The 15,271-nt window shown below is 33.0% G+C and overlaps 1 protein-coding gene and 1 long non-coding RNA gene across 12 annotated transcripts in view; one reads left to right on the top strand and one right to left on the bottom strand.

The window, feature by feature from the left end:
• SPAG16 (sperm associated antigen 16) overlaps nucleotides 1–15,271 on the bottom strand; it is a 916,366-nt gene that overhangs the window by 329,237 nt on the left and 571,858 nt on the right. The gene's annotated exons all lie outside the window — the stretch shown is intronic.
• LOC112656655 (uncharacterized) overlaps nucleotides 1–15,271 on the top strand; it is a 189,055-nt gene that overhangs the window by 171,932 nt on the left and 1,852 nt on the right. Inside the window, exons 4-5 of one of the 2 annotated variants that reach the window (XR_007409011.1) lie at nucleotides 4,529–4,620; nucleotides 5,775–5,908. This is a non-coding gene — a long non-coding RNA (uncharacterized LOC112656655). Of the gene's footprint in view, nucleotides 1–4,528; nucleotides 4,621–5,774; nucleotides 6,188–15,271 lie in introns of those variants that run through there. The other variant, XR_007409010.1, reaches the window with a different exon arrangement.

Below are 15,271 nucleotides of genomic sequence, written 5' to 3'. Positions count from 1 at the left end.
CAGGATCTGGGGAGCTGCCTTTGGTATACAAGACTGCTCTCTCTACTTGGAGCTTTTTTTGATATTATTTAGTAAAGTTTCATACCGGGTAAGATCTCTGATTCTTGTTAAATCTGATTAGAAAATCCATTCTTTTATGTTAGCTGGCTACCCTCAAGAGATTTTTCTATTAACAAGTATAGATTTTAAGACTTTTTTTAAAACTCACTATATTAACAGAGTAAAAACAGGCTACATTTCTTCATAATTGCCCTCTAACATAAGTGGATATGAAGGCTCTTTTTACTGCTGAGCACTTTGATGGAATGGGATAGATCAATTTAGAGGAGAAACTTAGAAGTCCAGAATCTACATATTGAAGGAGCCCACTGCACAACAGTGAAAACTGATTAGTAATGATCAATTTGAAGTGATATCATGGTAAAAAATACTAAGTTTTATAATTTTACTAGGTAAAAAAGATGACTGTGGACCCAAGCCAATAATTAATAGATAGATGGGTAGATAGATAGCAAAAGCAAGATGATTAGTTGGCATCAGACTTCTAGAAAACCATATACAAAATAATGTACCAGTAGAACAGCATTTTAAAATAATCCAAGGAAAGAAAATGTAAATCACAGATTCTATAGTCAGTTAAGTTTTCATTCAAGGATCAATAATGAAAAACAGTTTCAAATATTCACCAAATTCAACTAAGAAAAGAATTGGGACATTTCAGCAATAGGACTACTGGTGAGCTTTTAATATAATTAATTGTAGATTTAACATTAAAAGATGAGGTAGATGGTGAAATAATAATGTTTTATGATGTGTTACCTAGTATGTTATATGTTCTGACAGAGATAATGCAACTAAAAGTGACAGGAGAAAGGAGAAGGAAGAGGGAAGTTACTATTGTGTGGGCAATAGTTTGGAGTTAAAAGTATGTCATTAAAACTGCAAACAACATAGTAACATGATAAAAAAAGAAAGCAGGGAAATAAAGGAATTTAAAAATAAGTGAAAAGCCCACAAAACAAAAATACAGTCCTTCCTAAACACCTAAAGAATATTAAAAAAAAAAGAGCCCTCAAGCCACTTCACATAGAGTAATATAGCAAATATAACATAATATACACAGTAATTATTATAAAATAATATGAGAGAGTTACAGTTAAACACTTTACATCTCAATAAATATAAATGAATGGCTTAACAAATCTATTAAAATGAAATGATTTTCAATTTGGCTGACAAAGCAAAATCCAAATACATTCTGTACAGAAGACACACACTTAAAATACTTTGGAAAAGCTAAATAGAAAGACATGGGCAAAGACATACCAGAATTCTAGAAATAATAATAAAGCAAAGCCAATACTGATATAAACAAAATAAACTTCAAACTAAACTGTGTTAATGTGACAGAGAATTGCTGTTTTTAATGGTAAAAGCCTCAGTTCATGGCAATGACCTAACTATCGTGAATATCTATGCACCAAAATAATATAGCAATGCCTTTGTAAGCAAAAAACTACAAAAGATGTAAAAAGACATAGAAAGAAACATATTAACCTTAGGAAATGTTAATACATCAGAATTAGTATGAGATAAATGAAGTAGACACAAGGACAGGATACAGAAGTCTTACAGAACTAACCAGTAAAGTAGATATTATGTATATATGGGAATTTACACACTGAAAAGTCATGACTATACCTTCTCAGGCACTCATGGAGCAATTATAAAATCTGATCACATGTTAAGTCACAAAAAATAAATTTCATAATTAAAAATGTTACAAGTAAAATTTTAATACATTAAAAACTAGAAATTATTTTAAAATCTTAAAAAGATTAATGATAATTCTAATTACTTTAATTAGAATTAACAAATGATGTTTATTAAATAATTCTTAAGTAAATGTGGAACTACAAAATAAGATTAAAGAACATATTAAAATATGTAAATGAAAACACTAAGATATACATGTACATATGTCCATGTATATATGTATACATATATAAATCTGTGAGACACAAAGAAGCAATAAAATAAATTATATATCCTTAAACACAATCAAAGAATATGCTTAAATAAATTCTCAGCCTAAAAATCTAGAAATACAAAAAAAAGCGCAACAGAAAACACAAAGAAGGTAAATAGAAGTTGATGCAGTTCTGACTTTTAGAATGTTAATGTTTCACAGACAAAAAAAGAAAGAAAGAAGAAAGAAGAGAAATGAATAAAACAAATAAGGAAGGGTAGAAAATCCTACTGTTGAGCACAAACAGAAGTTTCAAATAGATAACATTTGAATGAGTAACACCAACTAATGGGATGTGAGTAACATCTAACTCAAATAACTGTTAAACATGGTTGGGGAGTAGTTGGACTATATGGCTTGAAGCTAAAGACAAAAAAGAACTCTAAGCACATATTGAAACCTAATTAGCAGGTTTCCTTTCTTAGAGACCGGGGTTAGTAATAATGAAACTATTTTCTGTACTTTATATTATTGTACTTTATATAAGTCCATATATTATAGATAACTGGAGCTTTGTTTGTCACTAGCAGACAGGAGAGTTTTAAACATGGAAAAGGACCAAACTAGAATGAATTCTATCATTAGATTGGAATTAGAGATATCAGTGTGAATCCATAATTTGTAATAAAGCTAGTTTGCTGCATAGATAGATACAGGTGTGTGTGTGTGCGTGTGTGTGCATGCACGTGCACGCATGCGCACATATTCCTCTTTATATCTATTTCTAGCTCTGTTTACTGAGAAAGACTAGGAGCAATGACCACCCTCCCACCCTGTGTAGTCATGACAACAAGTAGAATGAGATCTTGATCTCTAACAGCATTCTCCATTAAAAGTAACCAGGGCTTCTAGACGAAAAGGCTGATTTCAGTGTTACAGTAAAAGTACAAGATGAGCTTGAAATCTCTTGTGCTAGAAGTGAGGGAGGTGTTCAGAGAATAATATGGACGTGTCAAAAGGACACTTTGGTCACCACGGAGGAGCTTTCATTAGCCAAGAATGGAACAATTTGAGTATTAAAGTAATGACATAAAACTATAACTCATTGAATAAAAGAAATACATGAATTCACTTTGATATAAATTTTTAAGAATGAGAGAAGGAAAAATTCTTCCTTTCAGTAGAAACCCAACTGATAAATGAAGAAATGATGGAGTTAGGAAATCACCATCAGCAACCATCATAACAATCAGTGAAGGTGAGAATTATCAGTGGATGTTAAAATGAGTAGCTGAATTTTTTTTAGAAGACACAGAATATTTACAATCTCAAAGTAACAAGATAATTATTAATTACAATGTGAAATAATCTGCTCTATAGTCTAAAGAATTAACAGAGTCCAAATGATCAAAATTAACATCAACAGTAATGATATAGATCAACAACATGTGCCTCCTGATATAATTCCCTGAAAAGGTCATTACTTCTGAGGTATTTCTGTTCAAGTTTCATAAGCTGAATCTAATCAAGAGGAAATATCAGACAAACCCAAACTGAGGGACACTCTATGAATAACTGGCTTGTACTATTCCAAAATGTCAATATTATGAAACACAAAAAAAGAATGAGGAACTATTCCAGATGAAACTAAAAATACAACTGAATGAAATACATGGTCCTAAATTTTCTTTTGTTATATAGGCATTGGCACAGTTGGACAAATTTGAATAAGGTCTGTAGATTAGATAATTGCATAGATACTAACTCATTTGAATAATTTCCCTATGGTTGTTTAAGAGAATACCCTTGTTTTTAGGTATTACACAATAAACTATTTGTGGGCTAGGGGATATTATTCCTACTATTCTCAAATGTCTTGGAAAAACATATTATGCATGTGTATATTCAGAAAGAGGGAAAGAGATAAAATAGATACAGCATAATGTTAACACTTGAGGAACTTAGGTCAAGTGTACATTGTATTATTGTTATAACTTTTCAGAATAACTACGACTATATCTAAATGGATGAAGACATGAATGAATTAATAAATAAAACCTTTCATCACCTCCCCTGCTACCATCTTGTTCCAAGTCTACCAAAGTCTTCTGCCTGGATCATTGTCTCTCTGCCCCCTGTCAGTCTATTCTCAACAGGAGAGCCAGCATAATCCTTTGAAAGTATAAATCAGATCATGTTGCTGCTCTGCAGACAGCTAGACTGAAGACCCTGGCCCTTTTGACACTGTGCTGAAATAACTTGTTCACATATCTTTTTCAACAACTAAACTGTAAATTTCATAAGAAAAGAGCTGCATTTTATTTATGTTTGCCTCATTTCCCCTTGCCTATAGCTACACACGCACCAGAATACTGACACTTGATAAATATTTATTTTGTAAAATGAATGTATTTAACACCAATCATACGGAAAACACATGATCATGCATTTGCTATAATTTTTACCTATTTTACAAGTTTATTTGATGTTATATAATATTCCCTTAATTTGGTTCATGTTGCTTTGATTAAACCTATTTCACTTTTCCTGTCATTGCAGGACAATGATACAAGGCCGTTGACTTCAGAGTCCCACTTCATGTCTTTCTTTGCTGCCCAATATGTCTGCAGCTCTTTCCATGGCTCAGAAATGTGCATCCTGTGGACATTTTCTCTGATCTCTCAATAAGTAGTACCTTTCTGATTCTTTGTATATATATAAAAAAATGTGTCCTGTGTCATGGATATTTCTGTTCCTGAAGTTTAGACTATGCCAGGAGAAGGAAAGGAAAGGGGCATTGAATATTTGCTCATCCATTGTCTTTATATCTCAGCTTTGCCAAACAAAAAACCCTTGTTATAGTTTCAAAATACATTAACATAAAAAATTAATTTAGACATAAGGGTTTATTTTATTGTCTTTTGTAAATTCCTTATTTTTTTAAAATAACTTTAGGATTTGATTTTTACCAAGGTCTTATAACATGTGATATCCCTAGACTTCATCAAATTGTGAATCTAACTGTGCTTTCCAGATGACTGGCACTTTAAATTCTCCCTAGCTTTGCTATTAATGGTAAAAACACAAAGTCCCTCTTTTTTCTCTAAATTGGTCCAGGCTCCAAGCAGCTGTATTCTTGCTTCTCTGTTACTGATACAAGTGATCATTATATCTCCTCAATATGCCCATAAATTTTCAGCTCTCTATTATTCATTCTGCATTTCATGGCTATGTTCATTTGTAACTATTGACAAAAATGATTAATTATGGAAGTAGCAGCAGATTCACCATTTGTAAAATATATGCTAACACTAACAGTGTATTTTCGTAGGGGAAATATGGAGCTAACTCTTGAAGATTCTGTTTCTATAATGCTGGACAAAGTAAGACACAAAAGGGCCAAGGAAGTAGATTAAAATCAAAAGAGCCACTCATCACCCTTGCTTCATATCTGTGGAATATTCCTGGGCCTTTTGCTTTGTTCATCCAATATGATCAACTTGATTCAAGGATTTCTACTTGGCTTGGTGTAGGTCTCCCACTCAACCCACCCTGAGACAAATACTTTGTAGCTCATTTACTTAGGATGTGAACTCAGAAAGCACACATAAGGGAATGGGAAAAGTAAAACAAGGCAGAAGCCAGTAGAGAGTGTGTTATGAGTGCACTGTGAGCAGTTAGGACGGTGACCCAGAGGTCCTTCTGAGGACCCTATGAGGAACCATATAAAACATGCTTCACAGTTGTCCCACTGGGGGACAGGAATGCCAAGCTATTTATCCACTGACTTCTATTTTGTCCCCAGAGATGTGAACTTGAGCCTAGTAAACTGTGGCATCTAAGAAAACCCTCAGAGAAGGAAACCTCAGAGAGATGAAGATGGAACCCTTGAGGCAGGAAGTTGATAATGGGCCTGGGAATTGTCCAGCAAGACCGCAGGTGAATAAGAGGTTATGCGGGAAGGCATTGATGGCATCTGCTACGGTCTCCTAGCTTTATTTTAGTGGCTGACCCAGTGTAAATGCATCATCTCTGAACACAGAGCTGTTCAATGGACACAGGTAGAATCAAATTCACTAAAAAAGTGTAAGTCATTGATAGAACTCTTTGTTTTTTCAGCATTGATTTCAGACTTCAAATTCATAACCATGGCACTAAGAAGCCAGTACTTCTTTATATAATACATGTGAAATAATACATAAATTGACAAATGTTATTTGCAAGGTCAACCTATAATTCCAAAATAATATATAAGAATAAATGTATTCAAGTTATATGTGTTTTCCTTTATTTTTCCTTTCTGAGTGATGAATTTGTTTCCTCTTTGAAGGTTTGAATTAGGAGGGAAGGGCTAGAGGAAGTGTGAGTGAGTCTTGTTTGTGGGGTATCTCTGCATTTTCCAAGCTCCTATTCATTTTCCTTTCTCATTCTTTTCCTTTTGTGTGTATGTGTGAATGCATTTGTTTCTCTCTCTCTCTCTCTCTCTTTTAAATCACATCCTCCTCTCTGCTATTATTCTAGTCCCAGCTACTGCCATCTTTTGCACAGGGGGAGTACAATAGACACACATGATTTTTTTTTTTTTTTGCATCCACCACGGCTTTTCCCTCTCTATAACCTTTAGACTAATACAAAGTCTTTTTTGTTGTTGTTCAAAACTCTCTAATAGCTTCCACTTTCACCCTGAGTAAGGACTAAAGTCATCAAAATGACCTACAAGATAATGTAACTTGCCTCCATTCTTCCTGCCTACCAACACTTCTCTGGCTTCATTTCATATTTTCAAACTGCTGTTCCCCTTACTCATCTACTTCAGTTACCCCCTGATTATTCTTCAAACCTACACTGGGCATGCTCCCACCCCAGGGTTTTTGTACTGCATTTTTTTCCTTTGGAATACTCTTCCCCCAGATATCTATAAGGTTCCCTCTCTATCTTCTTTAGGCCTTTGTTCAAATTGCTCTTAATTGCTATTGTAACAACCCTTTTCTCCACCAGCCAAATATTTCTTATTTCTCTGATTATTTTCCTCTACAACATGTATCATCATCTGACATACTAGTTTTCCTTCTCATTTATTATCTGCTTCTCTCCAAAAATCTCTCCCCACAGCAGAGATTTTTGTCTGTTTTATTTTTATATTTTAATTACCATAGCTATAGAACTTAGAATAGTGCTTGCTGCATATTAGGCATTTAATACTTATGTATTGATTGAGCACATTACATTCAGTAGTAGAGATTTGGGTATGTATTTCTATCTATATATATGATTTTTTTAAGTAACAAGATTCCTTTTCACATATAATATAGAAAGAATAAAATTATCCAGGACACCAGAAAAAAGCAATTCCAATTTCACTGCATCAGAGATATAGAAAATTCTTATTGAAGAATTCTCTTTATATATATATTAACATTTTATCAAATGGACATTAAATCAAAATCTTAGTTTGAAGCACTTAATATGAAATTAAAATTGGATATCGAGATATATGTAGTATCCACACAGATGCAGAAAGAGACTAAAGCATGCAAACACATTAAAAAATACTAATGGACAACCTAATGCCCATTTACTAAGCTGGGAAGGCTGTAGCTTTGCATCATGGGATTGTGAGTGACTAAAAAGGCAAAGAAAAGATTTCCTACATTTCTCACCATTTGCCCACTGACTCCTAGTCCTATGGTCTCTATAAACAAAGATATTTCTTATAAAAGTGTGATTCAAATCCCATAAGCCAATGCAAGACATACAATGCATGACTTCTGCCTTGGCATTCTATGCCATATTCCTCACAAATTCACCATCATTTTCTACAGTCGGGTACTGTAAACTGCATAGAATAACTACTGAGAATATGGGGAAGACATGCATGGTTCAGTGTAATCTAAGAACTGAAGTACACTAGTGTGCTAGTTTGCTTGATCTTACACCATCATCTAGCCACAGACAGGTGCTACAAATCCCAGAAGATAGCTGGAAGAAAGTGGGCAAACTAGAGGGTTACATTACAACTAAAACATATGTTATACATATATTTATAATACATATATAATTATATGCAATATAACGTAAGATTACATATGCTATATGTGATAATAGTTAACTAAAAGAACACATTTAATCATTAATTGCACCATATTAAGAGAATTATTATAAATTTCAAGAAGGACTAATTTCCCAAGACAAAAAAGAAAAATTTAATAACTGAAATTCAGCCAAACAATGAACTACTTTGAATTTTAAAACAAAGAAACCAGTTAACCAAACTAAATTTTTAAAAATTGCCCAAAATTTTATGTCAGATAACTTAAACATCAATTCCAGAATATGTAAAAATAAATGTCAATGGTAGCCTGCATATCAAACATGCCTAAAAAATAGAAAAAGCATTCTAATGGTCTTATAAATTCTATAATTATATATTAAAATATTGACAAGAGAATTTTAGCCTATCTAATTTAATAAAATCGAAGTGACAAGAGTATGGGAAAGTAGGCACATTCATGGAGTGTTGGAGGGAATACATAAGTAACTATGGTCAACATTTTATACAGTCTTCATCAATATGATTTAAATGTTTTTTAAAAATGTAGATAACAACACCTCTAAATACATCTCAATGAAATGACAACTGAAAAAAGGCATCTGAAAAGATGCTTTCTGCGTTCTTGTTTAGAGTACCAAATACTAATAATCCAAACATCCATTAGTAAGAGATTATTCAAGCAAACAGTGATGCATCTACTTAATTAATTATAATGTATCCATGATACATTAATGAGAGTGAGAATATGTACATATTTATATTTAAAATATTCAATATGTATTACTGCGTGAAGACAAATTAATTTATGCATTACTAGGTATGGCACAATATTACTATTGTGGCTGTAGGAATTTTGTTTTATTTTATTAGTTTTTAAAGATTTTATTTATTTATTCATGAGAGACACAGAGAGAGGCAGAGACACTGACTGAGGGATGAAGAAGGCTCCTCACAGGGAGCCCAATGTGGGACTCAATCCTGACACTGAGACCAGGACCTGTGCCAAAGACAGATGCTCAACCACTGAGCCATCCAGGCATCCGGGATGTAGGAATTTTAATTTAAATAATATCTATAGCATTTAAAAATCTGAAAGATTATAATAGTAAAAGTTGTATAATTAGTTACCTTTAGAGTTGTTTTTAGTATTTTTGAAAAGTCCACATTTTCTATATTGAACAAAATCTTACTTTTGTAATAAAAAAGATTAAAAAGCAAGAATCGATTGAACTGTGGCATAACCCCTCCTTGAAGTAGATGGAACTTTAACCAGATATCCAAAGTCCAAAGATACCCAGCCTTTAGATAGACAGGGATTTGGGAATCAGCAACAACAAACCAAAATAGGGAAAGGCTGAAAGGAAAAAATGAAAATAAAAATGATTCCTTAAAGAAGACTCAAGGAGATTTCCCTTTTGGGATTAAGCTTTTATGTTGTATACTATATAGTTAGGATCTGTTTCATAGCTTTATGTTCTCTTTCATTGAGTTATCAATCTTTCTTTAGTTTTATATTTCATTGTAATTTTTAATTTTAGTTTAAAACCTAGTACACTAGTTTTCCTTATCAATCTTTGTTGTTGTTTATTCAGTTTTATCAATTGCTCTTCCAGATATAAAGATTATAATCAGTTTGTCAATTTTCCAAAACACCAAAAACAAAAAAGTTATCAGGATCTTCCTTAGAATTCATTAAACCTATAACTTTATAAAGTAGTTAAGTGGTATGTTTGTCACTCTTGATCAAAGAACTTGGCATGTCCTTACATGCATGTCAACATTTATTTACCTAAATGTAAATAAGAATATAAGTTTTATTCTTTTTTTTTTAAGATTTATTTATTTATGATAGACAGAGAGAGAGATAGGAGGCAGAGACACAGGAGGAGGGAGAAGCAGGCTCCATGCCAGGACTTGACGTGGGACTCGATCCCGGGACTCCAGGATCGCGCCCTGGGCCAAAGGCAGGCGCTAAACCACTGAGCCACCCAGGGATCCCCCTATAAGTTTTATTCTTATATCCAACACAAAAACTTTGTTTATGGAGTATATGTTTTATGTGGTGAATTTTCATTTTTTAACTTTTGTTTTTGTTTTGCCAGCAAAGAGGACACCTACTGACTTTTAATTTAATTGTGCTGGACTACCTTTATGACATTTTAATTAGTTCTTCGTTTTTTAGGATTTTCCAAATAGATTACTGGAAATAGTTATCTTTTAATCTCTCTATTTTTTTCTATGTTACTGAAATAGTAAAATGATAATAGTGAGACAAAGACAAATCAGGTCTAAAGATGGTTTGTTAATGACTTTGGAAAGAAGCAGGTTTTAGATCAACAAATTCTATTTTCTCCTCCCCCATTAGGTTATTCTTTAGTCTTTATTATTTTCTAACTGGTATTTTAGTTAATTTCATTGCAGTATTCCTAATATTGTAAAGTGATGTTTTATTTTCAGGCTTTCTTGAGCAGTAATAAAATCATTTAACACTATAACTTTTTCCTAAGTATATTTTTGGGTTGTTGTTGCTCATAAATTCCTCATTATAATTTTAAGATGCTGTTACTCTTTGACCCATAAGTAATTTAGGATGAACATACACACAAACACATACTCAAGTAGTAAAGTAAATGTTTTCCTTTGGTTTATAAGTCTTCATAAGTGCTATGGTTCATGGGTTCCTTTTCATTGTTGATTTGCGCTTTCTAATTATATTCATTCAGTATCTAATAAGCTACCTTTAATAATTTGGAGTTATTTGGGTTTTGATGTGTGTATCCTTTAGGATTCATGAACATAAGCAACAGAAATTTATTTTGCTAACTACTACCCATCATTCCCCCCAAAAGAGAAAAAAAATTAGTTTGTTAAAAAAAATTGTAAGAACTAAGGCAAGTAAGTAATATTAAACATTGTAAAATTTCTGAGAATCTGGCTAAGACACTTCCTCTAATTAGGGACTCTCAAAAATACTTCAACTGCAATTTCCTACTTTGTCCTCTGCCTCTGCATTATTCTCTCCAAATTCAAAGTTCTAGAAAGGCATGCCCATTTGCTAACTTCCCAGCAGCCACAAAAACAAACTAACAAAAATGAACAAGAACAAAAACAGACAAACAAAAAAGAATTTTTCAGTCTGGCCTCATGCCAAATTTCATACATTGCTAGCTTTTTCCCAGATGAGAATGCTTCTTGGATGCTAGGTAGTCAAGTAATAAAAGGCCTGAGTATAACTAACGGTCAAAAAATGATTATATGGAGTGTTCATGATTATCCATTAGAAATGCATTTTAACTAACTGTTAATAATTTCTTGGTGCTGTAGCTCTACATAACAAGAAGTGTAGCTTTACCTTACACTGATCACAACCACAGTAGGATGCCAGAAACACTTGCCAAAAAATGCTGCATTTAATTTCTAGTTTCATCAATGGTACCTAAAAATTATAATTAAGATGTAGTGCTACAATTAATTCAAAGTTAAGACTATCTTGAAGTACAGCCAAGTCATCATTATTGAAGCTTTAATAGGTTGAATGTATAAAAGAATAAATAACAAGTGACAAGATTATTCCCAAGTAATTTCTATATGTTAAAGTGAAATTAGGGGACTACAAGCAGGATAGGTCAAACAAACACCACAGGGATGGTGGAATTACAAATTGATGCAATGAATTACAGTCACTGAGTTCTTGAAAGTGACAGACAAAACACTGGGTAAAGCAATCTGCAGTGCAATTGTTCAATTTCATTAAGCACCATTTAACTCATCAACCAAAGAGACAGAGCTGCAAATCATGAGAAGACTTGCCACTAGCATTCTCAGCTACCAATCAAGGGAAAAAGCTTCATTTTTGACTTCAAAATACATATTCCCAGTGTTAACATTGTGATTTAATTATTATTTATGTTTAAAAAGAAAATACTGAACTTTACAGGTGTTGAACACCATGCCTTACTAGATACAACTAGAAAGTGACAAAATCTGGATTCAAACTCCATTCTATTGGACTTAGAAATCTACATTTTCTCTACAGTGTAGTCAAGGCAGAAAGGGTAGAGGTGATGCACTGGCATTTACTTTTGGTCAAACAAGCTCTATGATTAAGGTGTCCTCAATATTCTTACAGGAAAATCCTATGGGACCTACTGAATTCAAATAGGCCCCCCTCTAAAAATTTTTTTCCAAGAGACCATATCTAGGTTCTATCACATCTAAAAAAGATGACATTCATGCCTCTTCTTTGGCTTTAACTTCCCAACAATCATCTATCCGTATAATTTCACTGGCAATATGAATAAAAGTAAGAAACAGTCATTTATGTTATTCAAAGAGAAATGAAAGAAAAATCTCTGTTTAACTTTGCAATATGTTATATAATTTTTACAAGGATATACAAGGATACATACAAGGATAACTAAATGATTTTACTCTTATTCTTTCCTAAGAAAATATATTATAATAAAGGAAGCAAGGTGATGAAGCTGAATTAGATTTACAGGTGTTCATTTTATTGGGACACTACCATACTCAGTGTCATAGACAGATGTTTACAAATGCCTTTCAATAACCAAGTTTTGTTAATGTCATTAAATAACATAGAGATAATTTGTAGCAGTAAAGGGACATGGACTTTCATGCCAGAAGGAACAGGATCACAATCTTTTATTTTTTTTTAAGATTTATTTGAGAGAGAGAGAGAGAGAGAACAAAAGGGCAAAAGGAGAGGGAGAGAGACTCTCAAGCAGACTCTGTGCTGAGTGCAGAGCCCAACACAGGGCTCCATCTCACAACACTGAGATCACGACCAGAGCCAGAACCAAGAGTCTAATGCTTAACCAGCTATGCCACCCATATGTCTCAGGGTTGCAATCTTAAGACCACCACTTAGAGCTGTGGATCTTTGTTTTTATTTATTTATTCAAGACATAGAGAACATGAGAGAGGGATCACTAGCAGGGAGGAAAGGTAGAGGGAGAAGCAGATTGCCTACCCTGAGCAGGGAGCTCACTGCAGGACTTGATCCCAGGACCCTGGGACAATGACCTCAGTTGAAGGTAGATGCTTAATGGATTGAGCCACCCAGGTGCCCAAGGTGTGGACCTTTGAAAAACTTAAACACCTCTGATAGTCATTGTCTTCATCTATAATATGGTGAACATAGTTTCTAACATGCAATAATTGTTTATGATGTTTAAATCATGTGTCGAATCTACCTAACAAAATAAACACTAGCTATTCTTATAGCTATTACTAAGGAACACAAGAAATGAATTGTCTATACCTAAATATCATACTCTCCTAGATAATAATTTCTCTACTAATAATATACTTTCAAATTGATACAGATTACCATTTCAGCAATGAATATAAATTGAGTAAGCATATGGGGAAAAGCTTTTGAGGTTTAGCTCCTGTTATTTTTATTCAAAGGATAAGTTTTTAATATCTGGTGTTTTTCTTTTGGATTGGTCTCTCCAACACTAGAATGCAATCCAATCCAGACAATTCAATATAAAAGACAAAGTAAAGGGGTGCCTTAGTCATGACAAGAGTAAAGTGTTATTGAGAATATTTAACTTTTTCTAAGGAATTGGTTAGAGATGTTACTTATTGTTATGTCCACTTACACCACAACTTTACATCTTTATTGGATTAAATGTAAATGAACTACATGAAGTATGAAGGAGTTACTTCTAACTTACAGAACTGAAATAATCGCATAAAACTGATCTATCTGTATGTTTCAGTTAGAAACACATAGTGATTAATCATTGTTTCTATTGAAATATGACGTATTTTTCAAAGCCTGGAACCTATATACAAAAGTCTAGTATTTCCACTGCTGGCCACTATAATGCTATTTTTGTTAACTAAAAAAGATAAGAGAAAAAAAGAACGATATATTTGTGATATGTATGCAAAGATTTTATGTGTTGTGGATGAGATATATAAAGAAACACAGCATTTTAGGAGTTAAAGTACAATCTTTTGAAATCTTAGTGTAATAAGATTTAAAATTAAATAAATTAATTAACTTCTTTAGTATGTGATTTTTTAATTGTGTGTTAAAATACTTAGTTTTTAGTTTTTAGAAAACAGTGGATTTTTCAAGTAAAATGCTTTCTGGAATAAAAAAAAAATCTGATGAATGGTTTTTCCCCCTTCCCTCTCTTCCTTCCAAAATCTACTGAGCCTCTGTTTGCCAACAATTGCGAAATTAGAGAAGAAAGCTCACAGTTACATGACAGACAAATATGAGTAGGTAAACAACTATATCAGCTGTTATAAGAATCTCTGAAAAATATTACGTTATTATATCAGTCAATCCTCTAAGCACTTATGATTAGTCATTTAATCCCCATCACACCTTTATGTGATAGCTACTACTACCATCTACATTTCACAAATGAGGAAATTGAGGCACAAAGATTTTAGACAATTATGGCCATACTGCACTACTAGTAAGCAGCAGAATTTGAGTTTGACTCTAGTCAGAATGTGTACTACTACTGTGCTATACTGTCTGATATAACGACAAGATAATTCGGGATGTAAACCCAGGATTCTATAGAAACACAATTGAATACATTTATTTTCTCAAACATATCTGTTTGTACCACATTGCCTGTATCTGAGAACTTCTGATTAGTTTATAAGGGCAATCAATCAACTTCAGGATGAGAAAAATGCCTAGCAAAATTTTAACAAAAATGCCTTTGCATAATTGGTGGATGAATTTAAACATCCAGTATCCAGATTGATAGCTACAGACCAGGCACTTTTTCCCTTAGAGTTTTTTATCTGTGAGGCATCATTTGCAGCTCTGATGGTTGCTAAATCCTTGCAATAGATCTGACTTGTGAATTACTGAATTACTGTGGTAACCTAATATTTTGGGAAATACAGGCATATTAAATCACTGTTTCTCCTCGAAATGTCATTTTAACACTATTCTAATTTTCAGTGAGAACCAACAAAAATTAGACACCACAAAATAATAATACAGAGTTGAGGTTGGAGAGTAAGACTGCTTCTTGATTCTGCCACTGGCCAATTGGCTGACCTTGGGCAACATATTCTATTCCTTTAAGCTTTTGTTTTTTCAATTTCTAATATAGACAATGATGTTAATTCCAGTAAGCATTACATAGATGATGCAGGTAGAGTGATGGCACATAGGAGGTATCCAATCAGTATTAGCCATAAAATCACATCTTGGAATAGTGAGCTTTTGTGAAAAACAAACA

Source organism: Canis lupus, chromosome 37, assembly GCF_003254725.2.
Source record: "Canis lupus dingo isolate Sandy chromosome 37, ASM325472v2, whole genome shotgun sequence".
Classification (NCBI taxonomy): Eukaryota; Metazoa; Chordata; class Mammalia; order Carnivora; family Canidae; genus Canis; species Canis lupus.
The sequence above is the reverse complement of the archived record's forward strand: the minus strand, read 5'-3'. Positions and strand labels throughout refer to the sequence as shown.